Genomic DNA, 14718 nt, shown 5'->3' with positions numbered 1-14718 from the left:
TAAGGTACACAAGTGGATCTCATGTAACCCATTTATATGTTTCGTCAAACATGTTAGTTTAAGATGATTTGGTTTTTGTGCGAAATTAATTGATTTACTTGTATTCAGATTACCATAAACAATGAAGAAAATGCTTCATGAATCATGTGGATGCACCACTCCAACCAAGTCATTATTCTTGAAATAACTGAACTTGGTAGCCATGGAATCACTTCGGGGAACTACTCGTGGAAGAAGGTTATAAAACTGCCTTACTTATAGTTAGTTGATGCATCATATATATCTACATGTCAAATCTAATCTTATTGTTCTTGTCCATATATATATATATATGCTTACATCTGTGTGTATCTTGAATTCAATTGTCTATCGTCTATTTTTATATAATATAAGTATTAAATCATATTTATTTTTTTCTTTTAATGCATCCATACTCATATTTAACTTTATTAAGAGGGATAGGTAAGTAAGTTGAAGGTATTTTTCTTGGTGTATCTTGCATATACATTCGTTGCCCCATTGATTGTTGATCTAGTATATGCCTAAATTTACTTGAAAATTATGAGAAATTTATTCGATTCTACTATCAATGAAAACCTTCATAAATTGCTGAAAATATTTAGTCTAGCTACCAAGTACACTTGTCACTCCGGGATGGGGCAGAAACAGGCTTAAATTGATAGAAATTATAGAAAGCACTAGGGAGTGGCACGACAAACCATTAGCAAAGCCAACAATTTGCGCTCGTGGACGATTATAATTTTCAAATGGGTAACACTAATTCGAAACCACGTTTTATGTTTACAGGAACCTAGCCCAAGGAAATTTCCCCACCACAGATCAGTTAACTATTCGGGCACAAGGAGTAAATCTCAACATCCGACTCTATCGGATTGAAGCAATGGTCTGGTTGTCGCTCGAGAAACCTCACAATCTTATAATCCTTATTTAATTCTCTGGTGATACCCAAATCCAAGCATCACTCTGGTGTCAATTCCAATTGTCGGATGGACAATTGCCCAAGTATTAATAGCTTTATACTTCCTGATAGATGGATTCATCAAATAAATTGGTTCATATGAAAGATCAAACGAAAACAAACACCTCAAATCATTAGCAGAGCTGACAATTTGCGCCGGTGGATGGAAAACATTCGGATGGTACAACGGATTGAGCTGGAAATCATTCACGCTGGTGGGAGCAACATGTTCGCTAGCAATGGCATTCATATATATTTTTAATATTGTAAATAAAGATTTTAAGTTATCATAGATAAATGTAGTCATCTGATTCATTTTCAAAAAAATGGTCTCAATTTTAATGAAATCTTCCAACCACGCCGACCTCATACTTCTTTCTAAAATTCATTTACAACCAATACATATTATATCTATGTAGATCGCAAAAAGTTAGCTTTATTCTAACCCAATTTCATCATTCGTGAATTCCAATCCTTAAGGATCTCATCGCTTATAAAAAATGTATGTGAATTAATAATATTTCTATTATCCATTTCTAAGTAGACTTTCCAATTATATATAATATACTACCCATTTCTGTTGTTGTGCTTCATTCATTCACTCATTTTACAATCAGATCTATTTCAACAATTTTCAGTGCTGGATTTGAGGAAGTGCATCAAGTGCAACAGCACTGGGCCCATGAAAATTTAGGACCCCCAATTTATGACTCCTTCTTTTTATCTGTTAGTATACTTATGATAAATATAATATAATATTAATATCTCTTTAATTTTTACCATTATTTTGTATAAACACTAATCAATTCTTTACTCCAGACTTCTAGTCAACTTCTTTTACTTTAAGAAAAAAACACATTTTTTAAGTTTATCCAACCGGCCTCCTAGATTTCGAGTCCATTTGGCTGAGCTTACGACTTAACGTGACTTATGTGATAAACTGGAAGGTTAAAATATATGTTTGGATAATTTTGATTTATTAATGACTTATGAGTTATTAAAAATAAAATAATAAAAAAGTTATTTATAGGTAATTTAGGTCTTATGAATAATTTTTATAAAAAGAAGGTTTTGAAAAAATAATATACTGAAAAAATACCACAAACTAACTTCTACCTTTAAGTTAGTTTCTGACTTATTTCTGATCTTAAATCGACTTCCGATTTATTACACATACATACATTTTTCAGATTACACTGAATATCGGATTTAAATCCGGACAAATTAACAGGCTTTCTTCGCGTATACGAGAACACATTTTTAACTACATTAAGAAAATAATAAACACCTTTTTTTAATCATCTTCTGTAATACTCGGGAATTTTTTTTCTATTTAATAAAAATAAATAAAGTTTGTGCAATTACATGATGACTCTTTTAATTTTGTGATTAACACGATTATTCAAGCATTTATTTATAAAAAAATTGATTTATTGTTTTCTTTTAAAAAAAAAAAAAAAAGAAGGTTCCTTTTTATTTTTATAAGCGAACTAGAATTTTACGTAAATTAGATAAGGTTTATTTTAGTTTTGAGAATATTTTCGAGCCCCTGAAATGATTTTTGAAGCTTAAATAGCTTTTGTTGTAGTAATCGAGGCCTTAAGTTCTGTTAATATAAACTGATTTCTTTAACCTTTTTACACAGTAAGAACAATAATACATACATCCTGCAGTGTTCTCGAGAGAAGGTAAGGCGGTGGTATTAGGGTTTATCAATTAAGGGTAATTGAGTTTGTTTCTTTTTAATTCACTAGTTAATTATATGAATTACTGTTTGTGCATACTTGTGATGTCTCCTGCTTGTGTATACCTTGTGTGTTGTTGCCGACCGTCGTTGCACGGGGTTGGCTGTTTGAAGTCGCTGGGTTTGGAGTCTGAAAGAGGTGACGTCGGAAGTAGGCTATTACAGCGAGGTGTGAGAGTTGTTTTCTGGTGGAAACGGAATGAATAGCGTGGCAGTTTTTGATGGCTCTGTGTTTGCTCGGGATTAGACACAGGCAGCGCCGAGAGGGAGAGGCTGAGTGAACGGAGCCAGCCATCTTGTAGATGATGAAGTGAGACGAGGGACATTGATGGAGATGGACTATAATTACAGGTTGTACGGAAGAGAGGACTGAATAAAGGAGTCAGAGGCGTGTTTGAAAACGGAGCTGGTGATGACAGTAATGGGTCATAGGTGTTGAGATTGGGTTCGGTGAAGATTGTGAATGGTGATGGTGACGCGGAAGGGGGTGAAGTTGTGGTTGGAGGAAGCTTTAGTTTAGGCCAGGAGATGGGTATGGGTATGAGCTGGGAAGTAGTTATAATCAGTTGGGGGAAAGGGTTGTTTGAGAAAATAGGAGGTGAAATAAGAGTATGTGGGGGTAATATAAAGTTTGCATTGTGTGGGTACAGAAAGATGAATAGGTATAAACAGGGTTATTCAAATTGTGTGGTTAATTAAAAGGAGAGGAAAGATGGAGAGAAAAGGGGTGTAATAATATATGTACACTTATGGGGCCGAGAGCAGGTGGAATCTTGGTACAACCCTGGAGTATTGTGAGAGGATAGTATACTTTGATTCGGATTCATATTAAATACAATAACTTGCGAATATCGTGATTTAAATCTTATATTTGAAAGTGATTTATGATCAATATCTGATATGTGCTACGTGAATTATATATGGATTATGTATGTTAATTATGTTGGGTGACCGCATCTAGATTTCACTATCGAGTAACTGTTCTAGTTAAATACTAGATTGTATTGGGAATTACATGTTAATTGAAGCTAATTATTCTTGACAATTAGAGTTGTCTTAAATATATAATCAATAGTGATTTCTATTGAGATTGGGTTAGATTCTCTGTGTTACAAATTATTTGACTCGGAAGATCTTAAGATAGTAAATACTATTAATGACTTGTGATTAAAGTGAATACCTGCTTATCTGACACAATGTGTATATACCATTATTATTTGTTACTTGCAAATAATATATTTATTTGTTTGCAACTACGAAGGGTAGCAAGTAGATTTGGTTAGTAATTTAGAAGACGACTTAGATTATTCGTCAACTGAATTACTGTCTTTTATATAGGTTGTGAAGCAAAGGATAAGGGCAAGTGTGCGCAGTTAGATAAGGTGTAAAGTCTAACCATTTCAAGATTTTGCTATATATCATGCAAGTATTCTATTCTTGGCTTGTAACTATTGCAAGTAGTCTTATTCTATATTAATAGTGAAAAACGGCAAGTGTTTTATCCTTTCTTGTGATTAAAACAAATTGATGATCTACAGTTGACAGCATCTTAAGAAATATATTCTGATTATCTTTTAGTCAAATTCTTGGAAGTATAATTTAGCTCTTTCACAGCTTGGCATTATTGTTGACTTATGGGGAGCCTGCTTTGGCATCATGAGATGAGCTTGATCTCCTGTCATCTACTTATACCTTGAACTTTGGCAATAAAACTATATTGTGTTTATAGCAAGGATAGCTTGTTAATTCATGAGCTGTATTACAAAGTTTAAACTTTAGACAGGTATTCAGTGATAGTTGAGTTTTAAAGTATTGCGGAATTAAAAATAAAAGGTTGGTGTAAGAGACTAGTAGATAGTCCAGCCGGAAGGCCAGTTAGATGCCTATTGGATACTCTAGTGTCGTTACCGGTGGGACTTAGATCCAGTGCCCGGAACGATCCGTTGCCGGTGGGACTTAGATCCAGTGTCCGGAACGATCCGTCGTCGGTGGGACTTAGATCCAGTGCCCGGGACGAAGGACTTTATACGGCTGATCACCCATTTTGTCTATGAATTTAGTTGAAAAGTAGTGGAATTAAATAACTGGGTTGAAAAGAAGGATATAAGTTAATAAAAAGAAGAGTTTTGGTAAAGACAAGGCTTCTAATAAACCTTGTTGATACATAGATACTGAGGATTGTTGTTCATTTTAATTAAGTTTATTTATTCTTTTATGAACGCTGAACATCATTAATCAGTTCTATATGTATGAATTGTGTCCCTAGCTTATAATTTCAGTTCAAAGCATATTTAATTATTTTGCTCATATTATATCTTGCTGAGCAATGTTGTGCTCACTCTTGCTACTATTTCCAACCCTTTTCAGCTAGGATAAAAGACGACACGTCAGCATAGGGCGGCGCGTAAGAGTTCGACCAGGAGAGCAAAGCTAGCTAGGTTCCACTTTAGGGAAACCATATGGAGTATATTTTGAAATGTATTGTAATCAGTAACTGTAGGGCAGTTTCTTTTGAGATATCGTGTCAAAGGTTACAATTGGTTTTAAGCTGTGCTTTTTATCAAAGTTTAGCTAATTATGGAGATTAAGTGTGTAATAACATTTCGTAAGAATGTTCTGTTTTCAGTATTATAACCTGTGTGCGATCCAGGAGTTTTAGGGGTCAACTCTATTTCTTTTATTTAACATTGAAATTCCAGGTTTTTGAAATGTTTTTAAGGTTAGTGACACCAGATCTTGACCCCGGATTTTTGGGCTGTCACATCTTGGTTCAGTCCTTAATTCCTTAATTTTCAAATAAAATGAACAATGTCTTCCGACATTAGTCACAATTTTCATGCCATCTTTCTTCGACATCATTTATATTTGCTCATACTATATAATTTTTTTAATGGCTGTTCCAATAATTCATCTATCTAGCTATGAACAAAATACAAAAATTCCATGTTTTAACTAAAACAACAATTTATTGTCTTTTAAATTTTACTATTTTTTTTATATATATGTATCATCTAGGATTTCTTTTCCATCGTTTTCGAGTCCTCCTCCATCTTTTTGTTTCAGAATTTGTGTATTTTGTAGTTATTGTGATGACTCATCATCAATAACTCAATAACATGAAATTGAATTATAATCAAATTGTTTTAGAGCGTTTATCAATGTCGATAATTACTAATTAATTACATTATTTGAACAATTTCATATTTATTTGTGGAAAATATAAAAACAACTCGTAATTAATTAGACTTACATACAAACTAAGAAAATAGACGGAGCTTATGAAATTGAGCGGTGAAACATCATACATACACATTGAAGCTGGCCGACCAAGTGAAACTAGCACACACCACTGATATCCAGACTAAGGAGCCAAGATGGAAAAAAACATAAAACGTAATACGAACATAGAATTACGAGACGACAAGAAACAGTTTGACCTACTTTTTCTTAGATCTCAATTCCACCGAGATATGGATTTCTCATTCTTTTCGATGATTTTTTTCTCGAAAGTGATCCGAGATATCTTGTTTTGTGGTTTTTTCTCCGGATCTGAGGATTGTTTTGGTTTAGCTAGTATTTTATTTAACTATTTGCAAATCTAAGGTTGCTAGTTGTCACGTTTAGTTCGCGTTTAATTTGGTTTTTTGTTGTCTTACCATTTGTATGAGTTTTGTTTTTTTCTCACCGTTTGTGTGAGTATGATATTTAATTTGGTAATACAAGTTGTTAGGTGATTGCATTTTCAGTCGATAGCTCAAACTGGTTATGGTGGAAGCGAAAATGATGAAGTATGTGTAAATATCATCTTCGACAATTAAATCACGTGATTTTATTTTAAGAAAAATAGATTAATCAGCGATTATTTCTGTATTTTATTTGTTCGACGCGACGATTTATCAAACAAGATATACACCCCCTGGATAATTGTAACGGGATTTGATTGATAATTAATCATCAATATACTTATATAAAGGGGAAGCGAGGGGCGTGTAGGTGGCGCCTCTCACATCGCTCCGTTCTATTTTCTAATTTTCTGGAATTTTTGGATGAAAAATATCAAAAATTAGAACTACCTTTTTTAGTTTCAGGTATATTAGAAGCAAGTTTCAGAATCTGATTTTGTTTCAAATTATTTATGGAATATAGTAACTTGAAAGTTTTAATCTGATTTTGTTTCAAATTATTTAATTATAGGGAAGACAAATTATTTATGGAATATAGTAGCATGAAAGTTTTAATCTGATTTTGTTTTAGATTATTTAATTATGGGAAATAGTAGCACCCAAGTCTCTCTGCACTTATAAATACCCCTATAGATTGTAGGGTTTTGGATCATCTAAACACAACCTCCTCTCTCTCTCAATACCACAACCCTACCTCTCTCTAGTGATAGTTCTCTTGCTCGATTTCTAACTCGGAAGTGCCGTTATTCTGCAACGACAAGTGAAGGCTGTTTATACAGTATTAAAAAAATAAAGGTTGTTGCAAGCAAATGTAGTTATAGACCGCAATATTGTAGTCGACAAATCCAAATACAGGAAAAGAATATAGTCTTGACATGATATTGATGGTTGATATAAATAAATTAACTATTAGTGATGTATGTTTGTTGGTTATTCTTTTATAATATTTGTTTTGTTCATCAGACATGTTTGTTGTTAATTTTTATATGATTTACTTTGCATACAGGAAAAAATTATTCATGCATTATCTGTTTGTTCCGTTCAAGCAACTTTTAAGTAAAGGTTGTTTATACAGTATTAAAAAATAAAAGTTTTTACAAGCAAGGATTGTTATAGACCGCTATCTCACAGATTTAAGTTAGATTGTTTTTGTGCACAATCAATCCAAAGAAATTGGAGGAAGGTGACAATGTAAAAACATGATTACTTTTCAAAAAAACAAATAAAATTAAGATTCGTCATGCTTTAAATTGTTAATTACGTGTATAAATTTATTTTCATTTTTTCACCATGAATTATAGTCCAATTTTGCAATTTTATATATTAGTATCGGTAATAGACCGCTATCTCACAGATTTAAGTTAGATGTTTTTGTGAACAATCAATCCAAAAAAATTGGGGGAATGTGACAATGTAAGAACATGATTACTTTTCAAAAAAAACAAATAAAATTAAGATTCGTCATGCTTTAAATTGTTAATTACGTGTATAAATTTATTTCCATTTTTTCACCTTGAATTATAGTCCAATTTTGCAATTTTATATATTAGTATTGGTATTACATCAAGATTTTTATAATATAAATTTATTTTATCCTGCAAATATTAATTTTGAAACATTAATATACTTTTTATGGACAGTCACAAAATTATTTTATTCTACAAATATTAATATTAAATCATTAATATAATTTTTATAGGCCGCCGCAACGCGCGGCTTCTCAACTAGTTGCAATATAATTTTAGTTCTATCTTATGACGTAATTTTGTAAAGAATGTAATGTGCAAATTTGATACATATGTTACACGAACGTACTTTAATTTCATGAACATATATATGGCAATCAAAAAGAAGAATGACAAATGATGACTAATGAGCATCCGCCAGTGTCCTAAGTTGGTTCCTTAAATATATAATAAACAATTCAAATTCTAAATAATAAGGATCATATATTGATCGACTACTCCAACAACAACCCTTATTTTTGTTCCCTATTATTATTATAGTATTAAATTTAAATTCTTTTAACAATAAGATAATAAAAAAATGTGAGAAAGAGTGTCTAAAAAGTGAGAGTTGAATATTTAATCATTAAAAAACAAATGAAGAATGAGTTAGGGATTACCTATTTATGAGGAATGAAAAGTGGATCCTAAAGTTTATGGAATGAGTAGGCAGGGGCGGATCCAGACATTTTTATCTGCCCGGGCTAACTAAAATTTTCTCCTTTTAAGCCTATAAGTTCAATGTTTTAAATATTTTTAATTATTAAAAAAATTTTGATAAATTTTTAAAAATATTTTAACAATTTATAGATCATGCTTCGATTTTTCAAAAAAATCCGCGATAAATCTTGAATCGGTAGGCTAACTAATAATTAGTTTCGATTCTTAATTTCTACAATCATGTCTTTTAACTTAAAAAAATTTAGTTGTATAGTCAATGAAAATTTTTAAAGGTGAAAAATTTAGTTGTATAATATTGGATAAATTTTTTAAAGGTGAAAACATTTTCCTAAAAATTATATATTTTATGAATATAATATTATTTTTCTGCTAGTTTCTGATTAAACAAGATTCAAAACATAAAAAATATATAGAAACTGTTATAAATTGCACGCGCTATCACTAAACGAAAACATGATGATATCAACATAAAATGAGGAGACTATTCAGACATATACCAAAAATAAAACATAAAACAAAATATATTAATAACATAACTAATATTAAATACATTTTTTTTCATATTTAAAGATATAAGCTATACACACAGCGATGTATGCTTAGCCCGGGCTAAATCTGAAACTGAACATAAACGTAGTGACAAAATTTGGAAAACTGCAAAGGTTGACCGGGCTTCAGCCCACCGGAGCCTAACGGCGGTCCGCCCCTGTGAGTAGGGTCTCTGCTGGAGTAAATTTTTCTCCATATTCCTCAAAATTTTAGCTTAGGACATCATATAACTAATCTGCTGGAGATGCTATGATCACATTGATCATGATTAATTGTGAAGTATTGTTATGAAATGAAAGTAGGCAAGTAATTAAGCATTGAAATTAAATCAGCAAGAATAGCCCATAAAATAAATCCAGCAGCTTCATGTATGTGTATATATTGATCACATAATCGAACAACCAAAGCCCGAACCAACGCTGGCAACAGTGACTCCCATCTCAAAAGCCTTGTATGCCTTGCTCAGCAGGCTGCTACGACCATCCCTCTGCTGCAAGATCACACATATGCCATGTTATATATGTTTGTTGCCCAATCTTGTAAGCTTGAAGATTAATTGCGATTTCACATTTTTTCTCTTCTTCCCAAGTGTTACTTTAAATTGGGAAAATATTGAAAGTTGAAACTTACACTTCCACTTGGCGCCACAACTATGGCACGAGATGAGGAAGAACGTGACGATGATGAAGAACGAGAAGAGGAAGAAGAAGGGGAATAACTATGGCACGAGATGATGAAGAACGTGACTATGGCACGAGATGATGAAGAAGAAGAGGAAGAAGAAGGGGAATTGGGTCATCATCGATGACGATGATGAGGAATAAGATGATGAAGAACGAGAAGAGGAAGAAGAAGAAGAGGAAGATGAGGAACGTGAATATGATGATGAGGAGGAAGAGGAAGAAGAAGGGGAATTGGGATGATGATTATATTTAACTAGTTGAGAAGCGGCGCGGCGGTCTATAAAAATTATATTAATGATTCAATATTAATATTTGTAGACTGCAATAATTTTGTGGCTGTTTATAAAAAATATATTAATGATTAAAAAGTAATATTTGTAGGATAAAATAAATTTTATATTATAAAAATATTGATGTAATACCAATACTAATATATAAAATTATAAAATTGGACTATAATTCATGGTGAAAAAAAATGAAAATAAATTTCTGCACGTAATTAACAATTTAAAACACAACCAATCTTAATTTTATTTGTGTTTTTTTAAAGTAATCATGTTCTTACATTGTCACATTCCTCCAATTTTTTTGAATTGATTGTTCACAGAAACATCTAACTTAAATCCCAATATAATTGTTAGGACTTTTTTACATATAGATTATGATATAGAATTCTATCCCAATATGGCTAAATATTTTAATTTTTAAAACCGAAACAATTTAACTTAGAAATTAACTCTATAAAATCCTTATTAGATGAATATGAATTCTCTATAAAATTTCTATCAAATAAATAAAGGGAGTTAGCAGAGCTTTTGTGCGGATCTGAGGACATAAAATAAATTAAATATTTAAATAACGAATTTCATTTATAAAACATATTTAAGTTATTTAACTTAAAAATTCCACTTCTATATTATTTTGGTTTTTCATACAAACAACTACTACTCCTACATCTAAAAGAACTCCGACACACATTAGAATTACATATTCTAACTCTAAAACAATTACGGATTATATATACATAACACATATTATTGTAACTCCAAATTAATTACAAATTATATCGAACAATTTAACATAGGAAAAAACTCTATAAATTTTCTATCAAATAAATATCAATCAACCCAATAAAATTTCTATCAAATAAATATAAGGAGTCAATCAACCCAATAAAATTCCTATCAAATAAATATAAGGAGTCGGCAGAGTTTTTACGTGGATATGAGAACATAAAATAAAAATAGGCTAAAAAACTCTATTATTGTTTTGTTTTATTGTTATTTCATTATTTATTGCGAATTGTATTTATAAAACATATTTAAATTATTCAACTTAAACATTTCTTTCGACTTCTATATTAATTTGTCATACTAATAACTGCCACTCCCAGATGTGCAAGAACTCCAACCAACCAACCTTACGCATACCTATCATAACATATGCCCTATGTATTTATCCTTCCTGATTAATGATATTCTTCTTTGCTTTTCCAAAAAAAAAAACATACTTATTATAAGTCTAAAACAATTACAAATTAAATAACATTACACATACCTATTATAAATCTAAAATAATTATAAATTATTAATTTAAATTTTAATTCATTCCGTGCTCTTCAAAAGATTGCGATAAAGATGAATAAGGCGGTGGTAACACTAACCTGACAAACAGAAACTCGAACAGAATGAAGGCATTGTCCATATTGCAACATATAATAAAATAATTGAAACACAAGACATCCGTCAAAAAATTTGATATCAAATTAGTTTTGAAAAGTTAATTAACCTTGTCAAACTACAATTAATATTAGTTTGTCAAATAACTACAACACCACTTTCATATATCTACAAAAACTCCAAAGAGAATTATATATAAAATTTGCCTATTAAATTGAATATAACAATTACGACTTAAAATTTTGAATTTTATTCAAGATTAAAGTCACTATAAACGAACTTATATGTGTTGGTCTTGAATATTATTTTCACAATTTAAGAATCATCAAACAATATAATGATTTTACTAAAATAAAACATATTATTAGAGTTAAGTTCCATAAATTCCACATTTAAGCAGTAGTAACTACCAGTCATAATCTTTTAGTTTAGTCGTAAATATTATTTTAAATTATTCAAATTTATATATAATTTATCATCTTTAAGTAGTTTTAAATATAATTATCAATTAATCATTAACATCTTTCAACTCTAACATTCATTAAGATCATTATTCTTTTTATGAGTTATATTTTAGAACATATATAGTGTTTAGTGATTTATAAAATAATTGTTTTCTTTTTTGATAGCAACGATTATATCGTAGAATATAATCTACAGATTGTCGGATGTTTACAAATGTTGTAGACTAAAAAAATTAAATTAAAATGATAGATTATTTTTGAATAATTTTAGACTCCAATACTACTTATTTTGTGAACTCCGTAGAACGGGAACCCATATTGTTGTGAAATAAATTTATAATAAGATCAAATTTTAATATATAGAAAGTCTTATATCTAAATAAAAGTAATTTAAATATCATTTAGAAACAAAAATTCAAATAAATATAATTAAAATATGATAATGTAATTAAAAAAAACATTATCCTTTCAACAAACAATAAATTTTAAAAATTTATTTATACCCGTGCTTAGCACGGGTCATCAACTAGTATGTGTATCATATGAACTGAATTTAGCTAGAGCAGTAAAGAAATATGTTAAATTTATGATGGTGGTATGTTATAAACAATCAGATAGACTTTCAATAGTTTACCTAAATTAGCTGCTAAATTCATATTTAAGTAATGTAAAAAAAACAAAAGGGTGCTCCAACACTATTCTAATGATTATTTAAATCACTATCACATTCTCAAATTTCCTAACTATTACCTATTTTTAGGTAACCACTGATCATTAACTATTTAATATTTATGAATAAAATATTCATTTCCCTCTTCTTTTTTTTATCTTTTATCTCCCTTTTTCTCTTCTTTCCTTCAAATTTATTATTAAAATAATAATAGGAAACAAGAAATAGGTATTGATTTTGCAGTTGACGCTGAAAATAGATTTCCTAATCACTAAGACTAACATTTTTTTATATTATTAATAGGTAATGAAATGGGTAATCTATTTGACTTGCTCTTAGAACATCTGTCATGCACAAAAATTCCTTAAAATTTAATTTCATTTTAATAATTCGTATGATGTATGAATATTTTTAAAAATATATTTGTATTAATATGTATAACTAGTTGGGAAACCGCGCGTTGCGGCGGCCTATAAAAATTATATTAATGATTCAATATTAATATTTGTAGAATAAAATAATATTGTGGCTGTCTATAGAAAGTATATTAATGTTTCGAAATTAATATTTGATAAAATAAATTTTATATTATAAAAATCTTGATATAATACAAATACTAATTTATAAAATTGCAAAATTGGACTATAATTCATGGTGAAAAAATGAAAATAAATTTATACACATAATTAATAACTTAAAGCACAAACGAATCTTAATTTTATTTGTTTTTTTTAAGTAATCATGTTCTTACATTCTCACCTTACTCCAATTTTTTGAATATATTGTGCACAAAAACATTAACTTAAATCCGTGAGATAGCGTGCTTGTAACAAACTTTATATCTTAATACTTTTAACCTTCACTTAAAAGTTGCTTGAACGGAGCAAACAGATAATGCATGAATAATTTTTTTCCTGTATACAAAGTAAATCATATAAAAATTAACAACAAACATGTACAAAAAACAAAACAAATATTATAAAATAATAACCAACAAACATACATCACTAACAGTTAATTTATTGATATCATCTATCAATATCATGTCAAGACTATATTCTTTCCCCGTGTTTGGATTTATCGACTCCAACATAAAGGTCTATAAATACCTTTACTTGCAGCAATTTTTTTTTTAATACTATATAAACAGCTTCACTTATCGTTGCCGAACAACGGCACCACCGAGTTAGAAATCGAGCAAGAGATACCAAAGAAAGGTAGGGTTGTTGTATTGAGAGAGAAAGGAGGTTTTGTTTAGATGATCCAAAACCCTACTATCTATAGGGTTATTTATAGGTGCAGAGAGACTTGTGCTATACTCTTTCCCATAATTAAATAATCTGAAACAAAATCAGATTAAAACTTTCATGTGCTACTATATTCCATAAATAATCTGAAACAAAATCAGATTCTGAAATTTGCTTCTACAATCTATAGGGTTATTTATAGGTGCAGAGAGACTTGTGTGCTACTCTTTCCCATAATTAAATAATCTGAAACAAAATCAAATTAAAACTTTCAAGCTACTATATTCCATAAATAATCTGAAACAAAATTATATCCTGAAACTTGCTTCTAATATACCCGAAACTAAAAAATGTAGTTCTAATTTTTGATATTTTTTTCATCCAAAAATTCCAGAAAATTAGAAAAATAGAACGGAGCGATGTGATAGGCGCCACCTACATGCCCATCGGTTCTCCTTTATATAAGTATATTGATTTCAATTATCTTACTAATATTTTATACACGGTTAAAGTCAAGATTATAATTTCAGTGAAAATAAAAAGATTTAGTGATGATTTAACAATCATATTGAATTAGAGAATTCTAAATATTACATATATTAACATTGACTCATCTGGAAACTGAGCTATAAAAGGCATCCAAATCATAGTAAATAACAATCTGGATATTTATAATAAATAATTATGTAATATTAAATTAACATGATTTGTTTTATAAATATTTTAAAATGGTATATTAATTTTCAATCGGTATTAGCTGATTCTTTCTTATATATCTTTTATTATGATTTTCATTCTTTTCCTTGTTTAACCATCATAATATTTACTCCTTGA

General features: G+C 29.8%; 1 long non-coding RNA gene across 1 annotated transcript; it reads right to left on the bottom strand.

Moving 5' to 3' along the window:
• Window positions 1–9451: 9451 nt before the first annotated feature.
• On the bottom strand, window positions 9452–9999 carry LOC135150870 (uncharacterized). Its single transcript, XR_010289313.1, has 2 exons — window positions 9772–9999; window positions 9452–9631 (listed from the first exon to the last, which is right to left on the bottom strand). It is a non-coding gene; the product is annotated as an uncharacterized LOC135150870 (long non-coding RNA).
• Between the last annotated feature and the right edge of the window lie 4719 nt (window positions 10000–14718).

Source organism: Daucus carota, chromosome 1 (assembly GCF_001625215.2).
Source record: "Daucus carota subsp. sativus chromosome 1, DH1 v3.0, whole genome shotgun sequence".
NCBI lineage: Eukaryota > Viridiplantae > Streptophyta > Magnoliopsida > Apiales > Apiaceae > Daucus > Daucus carota.
Note: the sequence above shows the minus strand (reverse complement) of the source record. Positions and strands in the feature narration are given on the sequence as shown.